Below are 20962 nucleotides of genomic sequence, written 5' to 3' on the forward strand. Positions count from 1 at the left end.
GAAAAAAGCAAGTGGCCCAAATAGTCAGTTACAGAAATCAACCACAATCTCTAAAACCAAGCAGCCTCAGTGGGGGAAGGTGACCTGTGGCTGGCAACGTGGTTATTTGACATACCTGTCTTTGAAGCAGATGCCTCTTTAAATGGGTGCCCCGTGATCAAAAGTTAAGTGAGGCATTCATATTGCAAAAAAAAAAGAAGCAAAAACTGTCAGGGCTCACACTACACATAGTTCTTTGGGGATGCCAACAATAATATCCAAAACCATGACTGTTAAATTCATCAATGTCACTTTAATATATATATATATATATATATATATATATATATATATATATATATATAATGTATAAAATATATATATTTTTTTTAACAAGGTGTGTGTGGGGTGGGGGCACAGAGGGAGAGGGAGAGAGAAAGTTTTAAGCAGGCTCCATGCCCAATGCAGAGCCCAATGCAAGGCTTGTTCTCAACTCTGAGATCACGACCTGAGCCAAAATTAAGTGTTAGATGCTTAACCGACAGATACAGTCAGACACCCCTAAAATATATTTCTAAATTGGCAGAATAATGAAGTGTGACTGTGCACTCTAAAACACAGCCCTCCCATGCAACAAAACACACATGTACGTGTGCCATGTCACATACCCTGAGAATATAACATGTGCACACATGTTCCCCCAGGGGGTCCTTTCCACTCAAGTGTTTATTTCTCTTGGGAAGATAATAGAATGGTAAGAAGAAAGCATCCCTCACACAAGACCAAAAGAATCACTTTTTTTAATGAGCTAACACCCCTTCCATGGCCTTCTTCTCCCTTGTTTGAAGTCAGACCCCAACCACTAGGCTTCTGCACTCCATCCAGTCAGTTCACAAGAGGGTCTGGCTGAGAACAAATGATGGGCTGTGTTCAGTGATGACACCCAGAGGCCTGAGGCCCAGGAACTCAAGCATTCAAAAATTAGGATGACAGGGATCCCTGGGTGGCGCAGCGGTTTGGCGCCTGCCTTTGGCCCAGGGCGCGATCCTGGAGACCCGGGATCGAGTCCCACATCGGGCTCCCGATGCATGGAGCCTGCTTCTCCCTCTGCCTGTGTCTCTGCCTCTCTCTCTCTCTGTGACTATCATAAATAAATAAAAATTAAAAAAAAAAAAAGAAATACTCTTTAAAAAAAAAAAAATTAGGATGACAAATTTAGTCCCGTCGCAGGAGGACAATTAAGAAGGCTGGATGGTTTATTTCATAAGTGGGATCCTGGGCAGCCCCAGGATGACAGCTGTTTAACACCGGCCCGAGGGGATGTGCCAAGATGAAAGGACAGTGAGTTCAACCAAGCCTCATTCTGGTATCAAAAGGAAGAGAAAGAAGAAGAAAAGAGAGATGCAGACGGCGGACTTCACCGTGAGCTACTCCCGTATTGTGTTTGGAGGGCTGCAATTTTTTCTGGGGGAGGTGGTGGTCAGCTGCCCGGGGGAAAGGTCACATTTTGAAAGAAAAGAAAACTGGTTATTAGAGAGCAAATCGGAACCTGTTCCAAGAAAGCTGAAGCCTGGCTGGAGCCCGTGGCATATGTAATAACCGTATCCCAAACAGAAATCCTTATCGGAATGCTCATCCCCCAAGCCGGCTTCCACGGCTGCCTTTTCATCTCTGAAGCCTCCGTCGGGCCAGCGGCTCAGCAGCAGCTTTCATTAATTTCTGCTATCACTGCTGATCTTGAAGCTTTAGCCAGGAAGGGAGCCAAGGGCTTTGTCTTTTTCATAGGTAATTTACAATTACAAGGGCCGGTTTCCTTGAACCCTACCATGGGGCAGAGGGGATTGGGGAGCAAGCTTCTTTCTCTCCCAAAGAAACAAAGGGATTGGTTAAAAACCAGACGGTGAGAGCTCATGAATACCCCAGCTCTGGCTCCAGCCAGAAACAAACATGAAAAATAATGAAAGTCCTGAAAGTGAACAGCTGAGGATGCATCTCCGGCTGCATTTGGGGGTAGCTCTCAAAAGCCACCTGGAGTTTCCTGAATCCCAAGTAATAACTTTCAAACTATTTCCTGAGCCAATTTTTGAGAGCCCTGAATGGCTGACATAAGTGCCAAGAACAATGCAGTGGCACAGCTTCCAAGGAGGAGCAGCCCGGCCCCCTGCCCGCAGACATTCACCAGGCAGGAGAACCACTTGAAAGCAAAGCGGCAGGGAGACAGCCCCCTCCCCTCCGGGGGCCCTTCTCTATCCTCATGTTCTTCACTGACTCTTTTTTTTTTTTTTTTTTTTTTTTTTTTTTATTTGAGAATGTAATGTATTTTATTTTTTTTTTTTATTTTTTATTTTTTTATTGGTGTTCAATTTACTAACTCACACCAGTGAGAATGGGAAAAATTAACAAGGCAGGAAACAACAAATGTTGGAGAGGATGTGGAGAAAAGGGAACCCTCTTACACTGTTGGTGGGAATGTGAACTGGTGCAGCCACTGTGGAAAACTGTGTGGAGGTTCCTCAAACAGTTAAAAATATACCTGCCCTACGACCCAGCAATTGCACTGTTGGGGATCTTCACTGACTCTTGAATGTATACTCCACCCCTTCCAGAGAAAGAATTTCTAAACCGAACACCCAAAAGTATACATTCTTTTAGAAACTATAAAAAAATATTTTTTTTAAGGAAAAGAAACCTCACTTGCCAAGCCTATTAATACTAAGTTAGTAAGCAGCCCTGCATACACGTCACATCATTTATACTCCCATCACATACACAAGGTCACTGTTGTTTTCATCTCTGGTGACCAGAGAGGTTAAATCACTCAGTCAAGGTCACAAAGGTAAGATGTGCCTGAGGTGGGGTCGAACCCGGGTCTGGCCAGCTCCGCCAAAAACTCGCAAAGAAAGTCTCTCCTGTCAAGTGGTCCTGAGCATTACCGCTGCAGGCTATGGATGAGGAGATCAGAGGTGAGCCTCTCTGCCCTCAAGCGGACCCCTCGTGATTCATTCTCAGAGATGGTCGCTGAGGCCATCACGCCTGTGTGATCCATTATGCTGCAAACCCACCTTTCCTGAGGTCCTGGGCACGGCACAGCTTTGTCTGTGATCTGACTGCTTAGTAAATACTTCTGAGGGAGAAACACAAGCCCTGACCCCAAAGCTCTTTCAATCTACTTGGGATGACTGGGCCAAGGTGAGCTCTCAGCTAGATTATAAAAGCAGCAGTTGGTATTTGGTGCCTGGGCTCTCGCTCGCGACCTTCTCTGCCTTGGTCCTCATTTATCTCCTCTTCATCTCCAGAAGCTCCAGACTGCCTCTCACTACTACCATTTCTCCTACAGCTAGAAGAAAAGACTACTGACTAATTCATACTAAAGTGTACAGGACTACAGATGTTCGTCCTTATAATAAAGAAGTACATTTCTCATTACAAAATTTGCCATTGCACACTTCAGTAGGAAATGAGACTTACTTCTAGGTAAGAGATGTTTCGTGCATCCCTGAAAAGAAAACACAACACATATACATGCAGGTAGGCACACAGACAACTTAAAAATAGTAATATCTCCATCAATTCAATCCAATTATTATATGCTGAGTGCTTCCTATTGTAGTGAGAGAGTGAGGGCAGACTGGCAAGACAAGCAGGACACCGGGACGCTTAAGAAGCTTATAATTTGTCTGGGGTCAGACATGCATCTAAAGACATCGCTGGGAAATATCACAGCCTCAGTTGTTTGGTTTCAGGGGGACGCTGAACAAAGAGCAGCCCCATATCAATGAGGTTAGGTTTGCAACGCTCCTCACCTGGGGCTCCCATCTTCCTCCCCTACCACAAAATAGGGATTGAGGAAATTTTTTTTAAAAGGGCAACCTTTGGACACTACACCCAAGTACCAAACCTGGTGCTTCCCAAGATAAACTGTAGGGGAAACACTGCAAAACAGCTTTATTTAAACACATAAGCTCCTGGGATTATTTGAAGGCAAACCTCCAGATCTCTTTATATCTTAAACCGAACTCAATGCCTGACACACACAAACACACACACACACACACACACACACAAATGTGCTCAAAGAGTTGGTGAATAAGTGAATGAATGAACGAACAAGTTCATAACCTAGGGTAGGCATCAGGTCCAGCGCTTTTGCATCTAGCTGGAGGCCTGATATAGGCCCTTCAGCCCTCTGTAACTCTGCCCAGGGGAGAGGGGTGCCAGCCCTCCCTTCCCCACCTCTCAGGGTTCTGGGGAGCATCAGAAAAACTCATGAACTCCAGAGCATTTTCAGAAGCATAAAGCATTCTGCAAGTTCAAGGGTTGTTATTATTCTTTTGTAGACACCCATGACAATCCACAGCAGTTCCTGTAGGGAAATTGAATCCATCCCTGATTAATCAGCCTGTTTACTGCTGGCTGATTGTAGCCTGACTTGCCCCCATTCTGGCTCTAGGGCTCTCTCCTCCACTGTTTGCTGCTCAGACCCTCAACTTTCAGATAGCAGGGCCAGAATGGGGCCTGGAGGACGCCCTCCTTTTCCCTAGCAACCTCCACCTGCATGGGGTCTAGTCACCTCTACCCCTACACTCCATACCACTCTGAGCATTCCCAGCTGCACCCAGAACACCTACACAAAGCTCTCCAGCCTAACAGTGCCTCTAGATGACAAAGCACTGCTATGACCCCACGCACCCTCCCTCCCTCGCCCATGCCAATCCTGCTCGTTAGCATGGCTATTTCTTTTCAGGGAAGTGATGAGACATCTCTGCTCCACAATATGCAGAACAGTTCAAGACAAAGGCATCTGAACAGTGGCAGCAGCCTGCAGGCAGAAGCAGAGGCTGCTCCAAGCTAAGGAGGCTGAGATTGGAGTTTATCCTTCTATTAATTTGATATCAGCACCCCCTCCCACCCCCTGGGGGTACAGAATGGCAAAGCCATTTGGCATTTTGGCGTTTGGCATTTTTAACTTCCTGCAGCAGAGCCTGGTTCTGAGTGTTCCTCTCTCACCAGGATTTATCATAATCTCTAAAAGCAGCGTTGTGCTGGAGTGACTCGCCTCTCAAGTACAAGCACCACAGTTTAGGAACATCATGTCCCGAGACAACAGAGAACACTGACGTAACAATGGCCCTGACCTCATGGTTCTCTATTTCTCTTTCTGCTTCCATAATGTCTGCTGTTAAGCCTCTGAGCTAGCACAATTCTGTGAAAATAAAACAATATCATGTTTTATTATAAATATGTCAAACCCCTTTGCTGAGTCCTTTCTTGCTTTCTTTGTATGTTGGGGTCCTTATCCAATAAGCGCTCAAGACGGATTTATTGAGGGCCAATTAAACACCAAATCAACAGTAGTCATATAAGGTGGTGATGTCCTGCCTTCCTGATATGTGCACTAGAGCCAGCAAGGATTTCTTGAACACTCGCTGTGACTAACAAGGATATTATGTCCAGGGGTGTCTGGATGGTTCAGTTGCTTAAGTGTCTGCCTTTGGCTCAGGTCATGATCCCAGGGTCCTGGGATTAAGCCCTGTGTCAGGTTCCCTGTTTAGCAGGGAGTCTGCATTTCCCTCTGCCCCTTCCCCACTCATGCTTGCTTTCTCTCTCTAAAATAAATAAAAATCTTAAAAAAAATAAATAAATAATATTATGCCCATAATCGCATTTCAACCTCCCAACAACTGGTATCTCCCTGTGTTGAAGAAAGTGAAGTTTAGAGAAGTGAACTTATGTGCCCAAGTTAGCAGAAAGGCTGAGATGTGGATGCAGGCCTCTGACTTCTGAGACTGTAGCTTGAAGATAGTGTCTATCACCCACAAGAAACAACCAGAATCCTGAAGGGCCTAACGGCACCTGCCTATATTCCTCCCTTCCTTTGTTTTTGTTCTCTCAATGGATCTACTGAGTGTCTTTAGAGGGCCTGCCACATTCTAAGTACAGGGATCAGCATTCCTGCCCTTCAGTTACTCAGTCCAGTCAATCTATGTGGGCTTAATACCCTGGGCCAGTCCACGGAAGGGCAAGCTGTAGAATCAAACTTGGAAAAATACGTGCAGCATAAGGGACTCATCACAGTGGAAGAAAGAGTGGGAGCCAAGTCCTAGAGCCTGGAATTTTGAGTTAAGGTGACAGGGAAACTGAGGCTCTCAGAATCAGAGGGGAGGAAGAGTCAGGAATCAGGCAGCCCTTTCTGGAAGAATCCTGAGCAGTGACTCCTGGGAGAGGAGATGATTTACAGTTAGCCCCCAAGCCCAACTCTTTATCACAGGAGGAAGATGACTCAGTCAATGAAGATGCAGACTAAGAAGACACATCAATTTGCATCTCTGCCTCTGGCTGGGACCCAAGAAAACCCTCTGAAAAGGTCACCATGCTATTCCCATGGATCATTTGTTATGCTCTATCCCAGAGCAGTAGCTATCTGTCACAGATGTGAATGTATGGAGGGTGACAGTATTTCTCAAAGGCCTCCCAGGCCTCCTCACCAGGCAGTTGGCTTAGCAGGAGCCAGGGCAGTGGGTGAGACCAGATAAGCAGACAGCCTCTGACTGTCTTGGGAACCTACTCACCGATAGTCAAACCCCACCAACCCCCTGCCCTCCCAACCGTATACACACACTCCATGGCCCTGGGTCATCTACAAGGTAGAAAGGCAAGCCTGGACTCCCCACTTTTTCACCCAAAAAAATGCCCAAAGGGTCCAACTGAGGAATACATGGTAGAAAAGTGGGAGGCAGGTGGGGAAGACAGGAGGAACCAACTTTCTTGGTGTCCAATCTAGATGGATCTCTCCATTTACCCCGAAATACCTTCCCTTGATACTTTGCCAATTTTCAGCATTCTAGAATGCAAGAGATGAGACATGGTAGTTTAGACAGAGGCAGAATGGACCAACTCGGTTCATGCCTAGCTACAGAGTCTTGGTCTAAATGCATCTTGCCAGATCTTCACTTTCCTAATCTATAAAATGCCAACGAAACAGTACCTACTTCACAGGCCTACACAGAAAGGCAAATGAAATAATCCAAGCGAAGCACTCAGAACAATGTCTGGCAGATAATACACATCCATCTCGCACGCCTCCAAGTCGACTCTTCTCTAGACTATGTATCTTCACTTGACATGATTTTCAACTCCTCTTAGAACCGTGTTCACTCTGTTAGCAGGAACAACAAGAATAAATCCAAGAATTGCTGAGTACCAAGTGTGAACAAAAGCTTTTCTAAGGGATGTTCACAAATTATATGATCTTCACAAAACTTAATAAGGTAATTATTGCTCCATTTGACTGACAAGGAAACTGAGGCTCAGAGAGGTTTAGCACTTACGTCGAGGTACACACAGCCTGTCACTGGCAGATTTGGAGGTTGCCATGCTTTTTCCACCTCCCACTCTCTTCTCACTTTTGTTATGTCCCCCTGGAAGTGCTGTGACTGGAACAAGTCACATCATTCCAGGTGTGGCAGCACCAGTGTCGAGGGAGAAGGACTTTGTCCAGCCTCACCATGGGCTCTGAACTTCCACTCGTGTAAGCTCACACGTACCGAACTTGACACTTCATACCTTCTGAAATATGAGTCTGCCAAGCCTCTCCATCCTGCACTTGAGCAGTTGTTTTACTTCTTTAATGCAAGGATAAAACCTAACATATGACCCTATTAACCATCATTTTGATAAATTAAGTTCATGTTTTCAAGCCTGAACTAATAATTTTGGATCTGAATCTTTTCATCCAACATATCCATTATCTCTCCCATCTTCATGTCACCTACATATTTCTTTCTCTGTCATTGACTAAAGGAAATGTTAACAATGCAAGATCAAGAATAGAACCTTGTAGCTCTAGAAACCTGTCTCTGGCTTAAGAATGCTTTGTTAAAAAGTACCCTGAGTATGTTCCATGAATAACTGATCCAGCCCAAAGCCTTCTGCCTTGAGCCCAAGGTTATTTGAGAAGTCTTTCCAATACCTTGCTAAAATTAGGATACAATACCTTGCCTACTGCAAGGAAGGGAATGAGCTTAGCTGAACAAGACTTGTTCCTTGCTTAGCACATGATGACTCCTAGCGATTACTATTTACTTTTGCAAGGTTATACAAACCATCTTTTGAATACTGTATTTTAGAATCTTGCCCAGGATTTTAAACCAGCTCCTGAATCTATAAACTAGCTCATACAGACCACTTTAAAAACAGGAATAACTGCCTGTCTCCAACCTGCTAGAACATTCCCACTCTGCAACATTTTCCTCAAATATCACCAGCAACATTATATTACACCAAAGCTTGACATCTAACCCGGGATATAATTGTTGAGCTCAAGAGGCCTGAGCCCATTTAAGGCAGACGGAGTTCTCCAATAATTGGATCACCAGAGCTGGTCATCCACACTTATTAGTGCTGATCTACCCCAGGCTTGTGACCTGCAGGACTAGCCTCCTAGTGAGCCTGCACTTCCACCATCCCTTGCGAAGCTCGGACAAGCTGGGGGTAGGAAAGATCAGCCAGATAGTATTTTCCAGGGCTTGTACTGAGATACTACTTGAGCCTGCAAGCCCCGGGAGAGCCCCATCACACAAATTAGTCCTTGATTTCCAGTAGGACAGGTGTAAAAGGCTTCCTGCCTGAGGCAGGACTTACTGCAGTCAAGATCCTCTGGTTTAGAGTACTACATCCCCAACCTCAAGGTCTCTGATTTGACCTAACCTGACCTGTGCACTGTCCTAACCTAATTCCCAAGCCCTTTCCCAGTTTCCACCATTCTCCTATGACTACCTCAGGCACACCCGGACTCCCAGAATCCAGACCCACCACACGCACAGTTCATTCTCAGCCTTGCCTGGGATCTCTCAGCCCTGCAACACAACTCACTCTCCTCAAATTTCCACTGCTCAGGTCTTTGAACAGCACAGAAGGGCAAGGGCTCAACCAAAGTTGAGATCCAAGCAAGGTTTAACCTCTAGAGCTCATTTCCTCTAGCAGGGGTAACCTGCAAACTACAGCTGCACCCTGACTAAATTTTTAAAATCACTCGGAAGGATCTGACCTAGAAATTCTACCTCTAAGAATTTTCCCTTATGGAAACAATCAAGAATGATTTAAAAAAAAAAAAGGAGCCACAAGAGCAAAATGTCGCAAACAATTCTAAACGTCCAAGAATGGGGGGTTGGTTTAAAAAGAAAAAACTGATGCCTCAGCCACAAATGGAATGATAGATAGGTAGACTGATAGATAGCTCAAATAAATAGATGACATACATATTGATAAATATATGATATACATGACATATGAAGATATATATCCTTTAAGAATTATAACAGGATATTTAATTGCATGAGGAAAATGTTCATGATATATTGTTAAAGGAAATAACAGGTTATAAAACAATATGTACCATAAGATCCAAGTATTTTTAAAAAGATACATAAACAGGTGACGATTCGATAAACAGATGAAAAGGAGGGAGGAGAGATATTAGAGAGATAGACAAAAAGATATTAATAGTAGCTATTTCTGGATACTGCGTTTTCAAGCAATATATGTGTGCTTTTCTATTTTTTCCACATTTTCTGTAAAAATACAATGAATATTATTTGGTAATTGATAAAACTAAAAATCAATGTAGTTACAATACAGCCTTTCACTTCAAAGATAGACTCCATTCTCCATTCATTCATGCATTAAATAAGGTCTAAACACCTACCATGTGAAAGGCCCTGTGCCAAGTGCTCCAAATGGTCAAAAGCATGAGACATGGTATTGCCCTCAAATTACGTACACTTAGAAGGGGAGACAATAAGGGAGCACAAACACCTATGACAAAGGACAACAGGAACAGGCTGTGCCATATGAATGTGCAATCAGTGCACAAGCTCAGAGGCCCAACAAAAAATAAATCACCACCCTGGAAGTGGGTGTAATTTCAATAGGTGGAGATGGCGTGGGAAGGGGGTGACCCACTTATCCTGGTTTACCCAGGACTTTACCACCTTGAGCCCTGAAAGTCCTGTATTCCAGGAATCCCCTGTCCTGGGTAAACTGAAAATATTGGCCACTCTCTTTGGGAGGTGCACTCTGGCTGAGAAAAGGTGAAAGAATTAAGACAGATCAGGCAAGGCTTGTTCCCTGGAAGGAAAGCAGTCTACCTTGAGAAAACATTGCTATAAACCAAATTACAAATGGCTCTGAAGTCTAGCCACAGGGAATGGATTTAACCCTGTGGCAACAGAGAGCTATTGACGATTTTAGAGAGGAGCAACTTTGTAACAATAACCTGGCACCAGTCTACCTGGCAAACTAGGAGGAGACAAGGACTGAAGGTGAGATCCCAGACCCAAGAGACTCTCTCTGGGGAAGCAGTGTGGCAGGATGACACTAATGACATTTACCTGCAAACGTGAAAAACAGATGAGTGGGGAGAGGTTCTTCAGGTTTATATCCTGGCTCTGGGTTCCACCCATCACCTCAGCTGTCATTTTGTTTGACTAAAGGAAGAGCCCAAACGAATAAGCACAGGGTTCGCTCCAAGCAAAAGCACACTGTTTAGCAAACTAAAACACCTGTTGCAAGCAAGTGCCTTGACAGTGATGAAGAAACACTGGGCTTCAGCGCTTCTGAGAGGACACAACCAGATGTGTGCCGTGTCTCCTACAGGGGAGGTGTTCTCTTAAGTACAGGATGGTAACCCAATGAAGGGGGTCCCTGGAATTTAGAGCCACTGAATATTAAGGTAAATCTGCCTCTGGTGCCTTCAATTGCGCAACTTGTTTACTTAAGAGACCTCCCTGAGCAGAAAGCTCAGCCAGCTGACATGGTCTTACATACAAGCAGAAGAAGAGAGAGCAAGTTTTTTTTTCAGATGTGGGTTCCTCAATCCTAAAACCCAGTTCCATTTATTTCCTTCACCCCAACACATTCACAAGGAAACTGCTCCACTATCAACATGAGTATAATTCCCATAGTTTCTTACCGCCAACAAGGTTACCTTCTTGCAAAGACAGACCCACCACAAGAGGACCCAGCTCATTTCAATCATCTTAAAATAATTTTTTTTAAAAGCCCTGTCTTAAGGGCATGTGATATTTGTACCTTTTCCAGTGCCCTCTAATCCAGTGTTCCTTTATCCTCATCACAATTCCAGAGGCAGGTATAAATGACCCCACAGTCCTCATCTAATGGGGAAGGAAACAGAGAAATGGAGAGGTGACATGATTTCGCCTAAGATTAGACAGTGACACACAATCATGTCTCTCTCTGTACTGCATCCACCATCCATTCTCCACAAACTCTTCGTTTCCTTAGGGCCTGAGTCAAAAAACACAGAAGTGAAGGGAGATATTCCATCCTCCTTAAATTCCAGCCTTACATTCAATTACACTAAAGACCTAAAGACCTGAATTAACCCAACCCACCATGAACACATATGTACTAGAGACAGTCTTGTACCTAAGGGCAAACAAAACCAGGGAATGTCCATGATGATGAAAAAATTAAAAAAAAAAAAACACAGAGATTTTAGAAAAACAAAAAGGATTTTCTTTTTCTTTTTTTAATAATAAATTTATTTTTTATTGATGTTCAATTTGCTAGATTTACATGACCTAATACAGTAGCCACCAGCCACATGTAATAGCTGAGCACTAGAAATGTGGCTTATCTGAATGGGGATGAGCTGTAGATATATAATACATACCTGATTTCAAAGACTTCATATGAAAAAAATAAAACATTATTAATATTTTACATTGATCACCTGTTGAAATTATACTTTTTGGAGATATTGGGTAAAATAAAGCATATTACTAAAATCAACTTCACCTCTTTTTACCTATTTTTCCCTGGCGAATAGAAAAATTTTAATTATATGGGGCATCTGGCTGGCTCAGACAATAGAGCATGCAACTCTTGATCTCAGGGTCATGAGCTCAAGCCCCATGGTAGGTATGGAACCTACTTTAAAAAAAAAGAAAAAGAAAAAAGTCTTAAATTATATGTGTGGTTCACATTATATTTCTATGGGGCAGCACTGTTCTAAAAGTTTTCTTTTTTATTTTTATGGAGTAGAACCAGAATGTCCTGTTTTTCAAACATTCTTAATAGCAGGTAAACAGATGTTTCCATAATGGCATATTCCTGATGTTTGCCCCACTTTCCTGGACCTCTCCCAGCCCCGCTGGCCTAGTTTGTCCATCACGTTGACTCACTTCTCAGAACAATCAGAGTTTTCTGTGTTATAGTCTTTGATGGAACTGCTACATTCAATATACCCAATTCCTCAGAGCAGGAGTCTGCTGCTGGAGTGCCCCTCCCTTGCTGGCCTCCATATTTCTTTCTCAGAGCAGAAGTCACCAGAAGAGAGTCAGGGCACAATCAGATTTGGGAAACTCTAAATGTACTTCAGAGTCACCTCCCAAACTTTTCTTTGGTAACAAGGTTCACCATCCTGAGGCTCTGTATACCTTACATCTCATCACCCTGCCCAGCCCTGTCCTCCTGCTTTCCCACTCAAATTGCTTCCAGTTGATGATGTGACCACTTCACAAGCAAAATAGGCAGGCGATGCCCACAATGACCTCCTAACTGTCACTGTCCTTGGTTTTATATGTGAGCATCAAAGAGAAGATGCTCATAAGCAAAGGCAGCAACCAAAAGGGAGGAAGAGAAAGAAAGACACCTGGTCCTTTTCACTCAGTGGAAAGGACCTATCATGGGCATCCCGGGGGGCTCAGAGCGCCGCCTTCGGCCTGCGGCGTGATCCTGGAATCCTGGGATCGAGTCTCACATCGGGCTCCCTGCATGGAGCCTGCTTCTCCCTCTGCCTGTGTCTCTGCCCCTCTCTCTGTGTTTCTCATGAATAAATAAATAAAATATTTTTAAAAAAAGAAAGAAAGAAAGGACCTGATCACAGACAGCAGGCAACAAAGCAGTGTCAGAGATGGGCTGGAAGGGAAGAAATGATGCTCTGGGTAAGAGAAAGAACTGGAAAACACATGGAAACACAGGCCTTTATTTCCTTTCATTATACCGTGTGCAGCCAATTTTAAGGCCAGAACATACTTCTTCTTTGGTGAGGAAGGGGATCAGGATGATGGCTCCTCTTTCAATGGCAGAGAAGCACTATGAGTGCCTTCTCCTTTCCTTAGGCAGAACTGCAGTGTCAACTGGCATCTAACTCACTAAGGACAGCCCTCCCAATAAAGATGACAACGGTCGGCCCCTGGGGGTGGGGGGTGGGGTGGAGAGGACCCAGAGGATCTGGCTCCTCTGACCTGAGACACAACTTCAGAAGACTTGGGTTAAGATAAAAGAACCACATTTCCAATCCAAAAATATTCCAGAGGTCAGATATCAAGGGCCTGGAGGAATGAAGATGATTTCTTGTCCCAAAAAAACTATCTGGACATGGCTAATGTTTGCTCGCCTTGGTTCTGATCATTTCTCTTATTTATGTTCAATCTTCATTTTCTCTCCCTCTCTCCTTACCTCTTTCCCTTCCTCCATTCCTCTCTCTCTCTCTCTCTTTCTCTCTCTCTCTCTCTCCTCTCCACCCGTGCCCTTTCTTCCTGAAAAGCAACTCGGGGGAGTGTAGGCTTTGGCAGAGAAAGCTCTGGTTTTGACACTCAGCTCTACTTCGTTCTGGTGGCCTGCCTCAGCATCCCTTCCCTGAGGATAAATATGTTTTCACTCTGTAGCTCAACAGTCAACAAAATTTAACATCCCCTGAAATAGTCATTCGTGCATGCATTCAACAGGTGTTTACTGAGAACCTTCCATGTAGGTGTTGAATATGGAAGATAGAGCATTACCCAAACTGACCAAAACCTTGACCTTGTGCATTTTAAATTCTAGCTGGAGGAAGTGGATCAGTAAACAAATGAACAAAGAAATTAAAAGTCTGACAGTTATAAATTTTGTAGAGGAAAAATGAAGCAGGGAGGAGGAATAGAAGATGCGGTGGGTGCAAATTTTAAGGACTTGAAACAGAGGAAGCAGGTCAAGCAGGCTCAGGGAAGAACACCCGGGCAGAGTGCACAGCGTGGCAAAAGATGTGAGGAGGGAGCAGCAAGGAGCCTTGTACTGGGGGGGCTGCAAGTGAGATAAGAGGCAGGAGACAAGGTAAGTGGTAAGGACTTGGGAGTTGCTTGAAATGAGACAGGAAGCCAGAGCTGGGGGTGCTGGCAGGTGGGGGGTTGCTGATCCATGTGTAACAGGATCACCTGGTCTGAACACATGGTGAGAAGGGCAGAAACAAGAAGATTGGATCTGAGATCTGAGGCTACTGCCATGATCCTAATGAGAGATCACGATGGCTCAGACCAGGGTTTTTAGCTGTGGCGGTAGTGAGAAGCAGACTTTATCAACTTTGTGGCTCTGCACTAATGTGTGACATACATTTAAAAATACACCTCAAAATAGAAATAGTAAAAGGAAAATGTTCAAAAATAAATATAGAAGATCTACTATTTTGCTCCAACCACTCAGTGAACTACCTTGTCCACTCCCTGGATATACCCCATTTTAGAGAGCACCGGTGTAGATGAAACAAAATAATGTGTGTCAAATACCAAGCACAGGTATAAGAACACAGGACAAATTTAACCATACTGGTTGATCCTGCCCTGACCCCTATATAACTTACCCTATGACTCCTTTCCCTACTATCTTCTTGCCTCAGGCCCTCCTGATGCTGTCTATGACCTGGCTGCTTGCCTAGTGTAACTCTTGGCTAATGCAAAAGCTTCCCTCCTGGAAAGGCACCATCTTCTGGGCTGGGAGGAAAAGGTGGGGAATCCCGGAGTCTTAGCCTAAGTCTACAACTGACATCACACTCTATCCGACAGTAGAATGCCCATCCTTCCCAAGGTAGCATGAAAATTTCACCAAGAGGGACCACATTCTGAGCAAATGAGCGCACCTTATCAAGTTTGAAAGAACAGAAATCACACAATGTTCTTAGACCAAACTGGAATTAGGCTAGACATCAATAACAAAAATATAGTTGTGAAATACCCCAATATTTAGAAATTAAACAACACATTTCTCTTCCAAATAACAATGGATAAAAATGAAGTTTCAGGAGAAATTTTTAAATATTTTTAACTAAATGAAAATACAGCTTATCAAAACTCATCAGATGCAGCAAAAGCAGTGCTCAGAGGTAAGTTTATAAGATTTACAGCATATTAAATGCATGTGTTAAAAAACAAGAAAGATCTGAAATCAATGATCTAAGCTTCCACCTTAGGAAACTAGAGGGAAGAAGAGCAACTCCAGCCAGAAGCAAAGAAATATGAAAAATAAGAACAGTGCTCGAAGAACTTGAAGCCAGGAAAATAATAGGGAAAAATTAACTAAACCTAATGCTGGTTCTTTGAAAAGATCTATAAAATTGACAAACTTCTAGTGAGACTAGCCAAGAAAAAAAGAAGAGACACAAAATACCAATATCAGAAATAAAAGAGTAATCATCACTAGTGATCCCACTGATATTAAAAAGATAATAAATAACTGGGGTGCCTAGGTGGCTCAGTTGGTTATGCAGTTGGTTACTCAGTTATCTGACTCTTGATTTCGGCTCAGGTCATGATCTCAGGGTCGTAAGATCCAGCCCTGAGTGGGACTCCACACTCAGGGCAGAGTCTGCTTGTCCCTCTCCCTCTGCTCCTCCCCCTTCTTGCTCTTCTCTCTTTCTCTAAAATAAATAAATAAATAAATAAATAAATAAATAAATAAAATCTTTTTAAAAAGATAATAAATACATGTCCATAAATGTGATACTTTAGGTTAAATGGACCCATTCCTTGAAAGGCACAAACTACCAAAACTCACCCAAGGATAGAGATAACCTGCAGAGCTCTATATCTGTTAGAGAAATAGAATCAATAACTAATAATCTTCCAAAAAAAAAAAAAAGAAATCACCAGGTTTATATGGCTTTACCTGTGAATCCCACCAACTACTTAAGATAGAAAGTATACAAATTCTTGTCAACCTCTTCCAGAAAACAGAAGCAGAGAGGCCAACTCATTCTATGAGGCGAAAATTACCCTCATGCCAAAACCAGAAGGAAAAAAAATATATAAGAAAACTATAAATACCCCTCATGAACATAGATATAAAAACCCTTAATCAATATTAGCAACTCAAGCCCAATAATGTATAAAAAGAATTCTACAACACAACTAAATGAGATTATCTCAGCTATGCAAGGCTGGTTCAACATTAGAAAATCAATCAACTTAAAGTCATCACATTAATAGACTTAAGAAGGACACCTGGGTGGCTCAATTGGTTAAGCACCCAACTCTTGAGCTCAGCTCAGGTCTTAATCTCAGGACACTGAGTTCAAGCCCCGCCAGCAAGGAACCTACTTAGAAGAGAAAAAAAAAAAAAATAATAGACTTAGGAAGACAACCCTCATGAGAATATTAATCAGAATTAATATTCTGGTGCAGAAAAACCAGCACCTATTCATGATTTAAAAAAAAAAAACTTTCAGCAAACTAAAAAGAGAGGAGAATTTCCTCACTTTGAGGAAGCATATCTACTCAAAAACCAATTGCTAATATGATGTCATGAGCAAAGGAGAAAACAGGAAAGAATCCCACGAAAGGACAAACAGTGAAAGTGGATGCTTTTCCTGAGTTTTAGGGCAGGCTGAGGAGGGCTGGGGCTCCTTCCTTGTTCCTATCGCCCCATTTTCAATTGGGATGATGACCGCATTGTGTGGGGAAAAGGCTGAGATGAGGCAAGGTGACAGAGCAATGCCTCTGATGCCCACCCACAGCGCACCCTACACTCTGTTGGCTCTCCATAGCACTTAGCACCTGCTACTGTGCTGTGTAATCTATTTTCTTAACTATCACCCACTAGAATGTAAACTCCAGGGGGCAGGAGTTTTGCTGTTTGAGTAACTGCCATATTACCACCAAACCATCGGTGTGTGCTTATTTTTGTTGAGTGAATGAACCAGTGCAGGCCTTTGTGATCTTTCAGGTGATTCAGGGGCCAAGGACACTGAAAAAGAGGGTCACAGGGTTGGGATGGAAAGGGCAACAGCCATCCTCCTCCTGTGGGCATCTTCTTAGAGAGGGGGCACCACACGGTGGAAGCATCTCCGCCTCCTCCTCCCCTGGACCCACCCACCCTGCAGGGAGACAGCTGCCAGGCTCTGCAGTAGCTAACTGGCTCACCTGGAACAAGGAGGCCAGACCATCCTTCCTCAGCCTCTGCAGCCCTCCCCAAACCTGGCATGGCTCCCTGAGCCAAGAGAACCATATGTGAGGATGGCCTAGAAAACAGCATCGTGCAAACGTTTTCATTCAACGGCAAAATCGTTTGATTTCATTCAAGCTTGTCTTTGCAAGGGCAACTGAAGCCAGCTTGACAGAGAACCATTAAATAGTCTAATCAGGAAATGATCTGGAGAGGCGGTGTGGCAGGGTGGGGAAGAGCCAAGCAATGAGGATCGGGTTCTGGCACAGGTACTCGCTGTGTGGCTTCTGGCAGAACGAGAACCTCTCTGAACGTCTGCTTCTTCCTCTCTGTTAAGTGGGGAAGAACCACTGAAATCTATGTTGCTCTCATTCTATTATTGTGACTATTGGAAGAATTGCAAAAGGAGGAAAGCAGGGGATCTTCCAGGTGCTGGAGATGTGTTTCGGAGAGAATGAAAATCTAACAGTGGATGGGAACTTGGCTGTCTTAACCACACCACAGGCTCCTCACAAGAAGCATGGGCAAGCAGGAAAGCTGGTGGCAGATAGCAACCTCCTGCCTCCCTTCCCATCTCCACTTGTCACAGAACGCACAGGGTACCACTTTAGCTCAAGCACCCCATCTCTCAACTTTCCTCAAGGAATCCCAGAGCCAAACCTAGAGGCCCAGCCTAAAAAGAGATTTCCTGAACTCAGTAGCCTGTGATGCTTCCAAAAATCCTTCCTGTGCAACTCCACCATCATACCCAGAGGCTGGCCTGCAACTGGATCCTAATTCCTGCAGAGATGCTCGGCTTGGTTCAGCTTGGTTCTGGCAAAGTGTCCCAGCCTGGGGCCAGTTCTGGTCCTCCCTAAAGCACAGAAAGTGAGTGTGGCCTGAGCTGAGTTGCCATGAGAGGCGCAGTTTGGGGTCATGGGGTCAGAAAGACCCACATTAGACTCTGGCCTTTGCACAACTACCCAACTATGTAACCTTGAATAGGATGCTTGACCTCTCAGAGCCTTGGTTTCCTTATATAAGGAGGAGAAGCACTTGGCTTACAACTCTGTCCATAGTGTCTGGCCCACAGTTACCTAGAGATGTCCACTCGGACCACCCAGGTTCCCAGGTTTGAAACCTGGATAAGATACTCAATGTGCGACCCTGGATGAATTGCCAACTTCTCTGTGCTCCTGTTTTCTCAATCATAAAATGTGGCCAATAAAAGAACTTATTTCTTAGGCTTATTGTGGGTATTAAATCAACTAATCCCTGGAAAGAGTTTAGAAAAGTGTCTACCAGATTGTAAGTGCCCAATAATGAGCTAATATTTGTTTAAAAGAAAAACATCATCATCATCATCATCATCATCATCATCATCATCATCATAATAGGAGATTATTGCAGAAGGAGCTCAAAAACCAAAGTATCCCACCCCATCCTACAGCCTCTTGCCCATAATAGAAAATAGGCAAACATGTTCAGGGAAGGACCCTGGTGACTTCCACCTAATCTCTCATCACTGCTATATTCTATCTACACATAAATTGTGTTTCTTAGCCAAGAGAGGCAGAAAGTGTGAACTCATGTGTGTCACCTCGGCCAGATGCTTCATCTACTGCCTGGAGGAAGCCACAAGGAGCCAGAAGAAAGGGCTACCATAGAAGATCCAGTTCAGATCAACTCATTGCTCTGAATAGAGTGGTGGTGGGGTAACTTGGCCTAACAATGAGCATACACCTCATGGATTTGCTGTGTCCCTCTGGCTGCAATGCTCTTCCTCCCTTCATTCCAGCTTTTCTCAATTATCACCTCCTGGGAGGTGTCCTCCCTCAACATTATGTGTCTGTTATCCTGCTTTGTTTTTTCTTCATAGGATTTTATGTAATGCTTATTCATTAGTTTATCATTTGCTTCCAAAAACCAGCAATACTTGCCTGTTCCGTTCACTACTGAACCTAGAACAGTGCCTCTTACATATATTAGTAGACACTCAAGATATGGTTGATAAATGAATGAACAAAGTAAAGGTTTTCCCCTGCAGCCAGCTGGCTAGATTACAGAGTTGACACCCTTCTGCCAAATGACTTTTCTCAAGCCTGGGAGGATGGGCTGGGCTGGGCTGGCCTGGGCTGTAGGGCAAAAGGAAACTGCAAATCCGAGTCCCAATCCTATTCTTTCTGGTGGATGGTAAGACTTTGACTGCCTTTTATCTTGGAAAACACACTCAGAGACATTCCATCATTCAATTAGAATGTTAAAGAGTTGCAACAAAATTAATTTGCTTATCACCAGGGAAATTAAAATGTCTGCAAATAAATTCTACCCCTCCAGCCCAGTTTCAGGTGGTTGATACATCTGATGTGTTGGCAGTAGTGAGAACCAAGAGCAGAGTACTGGGAAAACTAGTTTCTAGCTGGAAGGGAAAATTCAGCAAAGGTATGAAAACACACACACACACACACACACACACACACACAGAGCCAAGCAAGGCTGCCTGAGTCTGTGTTTTAATGTCTTCTCCAAAATGGACAAATGATTTAAGGAACTAAAATGTAGGAAAATGTAGGTTATACAGTTAACATCACACTCTTAAGCAGAGGCGAATGCAGACATCAACTCTAGCCCTAAATTACTTGAGTCCTGACATCTAGCACAGTGCTTGAGAATATAGGCTTTGAAATTAGACAAGCCGAGGTTTGGACTCCAACACTTACTAGCTGGGTGACCTTGAGATATTTACTAACCTCTCTGAACTTTGAGTTTCTCATCTGTAAAATAAGGATAACAAAATTCATCTCCTGGATTGTTGAAATAATGTATGATTATAAGGCAGAGTAGGTGCTCCGTATGGGAGAGTAAGTGCTCCGTATGGGAAATATACTTTAATCATTACATTAATGACATTAAATATTAGCAATGTTAAGAAAATAATAGCAATAATAAACATAAAAGATAATTTACTCCAAGTTTATAAAGGGGGATGGTACATATCAAAAGACAGAGTAGGTCTGGCAAGAAATCCCATCAAGACTGCGGCTTCTCCTGGAGCTTTCCTCACAGCCCTTCTGTCCCAGATCCACATGGCATTCCTGTTCTAAGCAAGGACAGAGTGAGATGGCCTGGAATGATCCCCAGGAGATGAATGAATTCCATGTGATTCATTTATAGATCCAAACACCCAGCCGGAATCTCCCCACTACCCTGCTACATCCAAAACCCACTGCGGCCACCTCCTTCCAAACACACAGAAGGTATATGCAATACAAAAGGAAAGCAGTGACTTGGGAAAGCATGGAGGTGGGGAGGGCTGCTAGCTGCAGGACCAGAACAAGAGAGACTGGAGGTCTATAGGGAAGTGCTCTCAAAACAAAAGCAAAAGTCTATAGGGAAGTGCTCTATAGGGTCTATAGGGAAGTGCTCTCAAACCAAAAGCAAAAGGGACAGGCAAGACAAGGGGGGACAGAGGATGAGGGGATGAGCTCCAACATGCCATAATGAGCCTCCATCATAGTGATATGATGGGATGGAGAAGCCCTCTTGTCATTCTCCCCTTTGTAATATGACTCTGTTTCCCTGGAGTCACTAGCAATTAAAAAAAAAAAAGCAGCTTCAATATCTCAAAAGAGTTATGTGATTGCCTGAGGGACAGGAGTACAGAATGAGCTGGAAAAGCATCCTATTCAACCTGGGAGCAATAGAATCTCAAAGGAAGAAAGATGAAAATATGACAGTGGAAAGGGAACTCAAATCAATGTCAGAGTCCAAACAATGACGGGGTTAAAAA

At 43.7% G+C, this 20962-nt stretch overlaps 1 protein-coding gene and 1 long non-coding RNA gene across 3 annotated transcripts in view; both read right to left on the reverse strand.

The window, feature by feature from the left end:
* The window catches only part of SORCS3 (sortilin related VPS10 domain containing receptor 3), a 586644-nt gene that overhangs the window by 507778 nt on the left and 57904 nt on the right, over positions 1-20962 (reverse strand). The window lies entirely within an intron of this gene.
* LOC144301146 (uncharacterized) overlaps positions 1-20962 on the reverse strand; it is a 79091-nt gene that overhangs the window by 21398 nt on the left and 36731 nt on the right. Inside the window, exon 3 of one of the 2 annotated variants that reach the window (XR_013367933.1) lies at positions 11068-11150. The exons of the other annotated variant lie outside the window; for it this stretch is intronic. This is a non-coding gene — a long non-coding RNA (uncharacterized LOC144301146). The remainder of the gene's footprint in view (positions 1-11067; positions 11151-20962) is intronic. 2 annotated transcript variants of the gene reach the window in all.

The sequence above is a fragment of the Canis aureus genome, chromosome 29 (assembly GCF_053574225.1).
Source record: "Canis aureus isolate CA01 chromosome 29, VMU_Caureus_v.1.0, whole genome shotgun sequence".
NCBI lineage: Eukaryota > Metazoa > Chordata > Mammalia > Carnivora > Canidae > Canis > Canis aureus.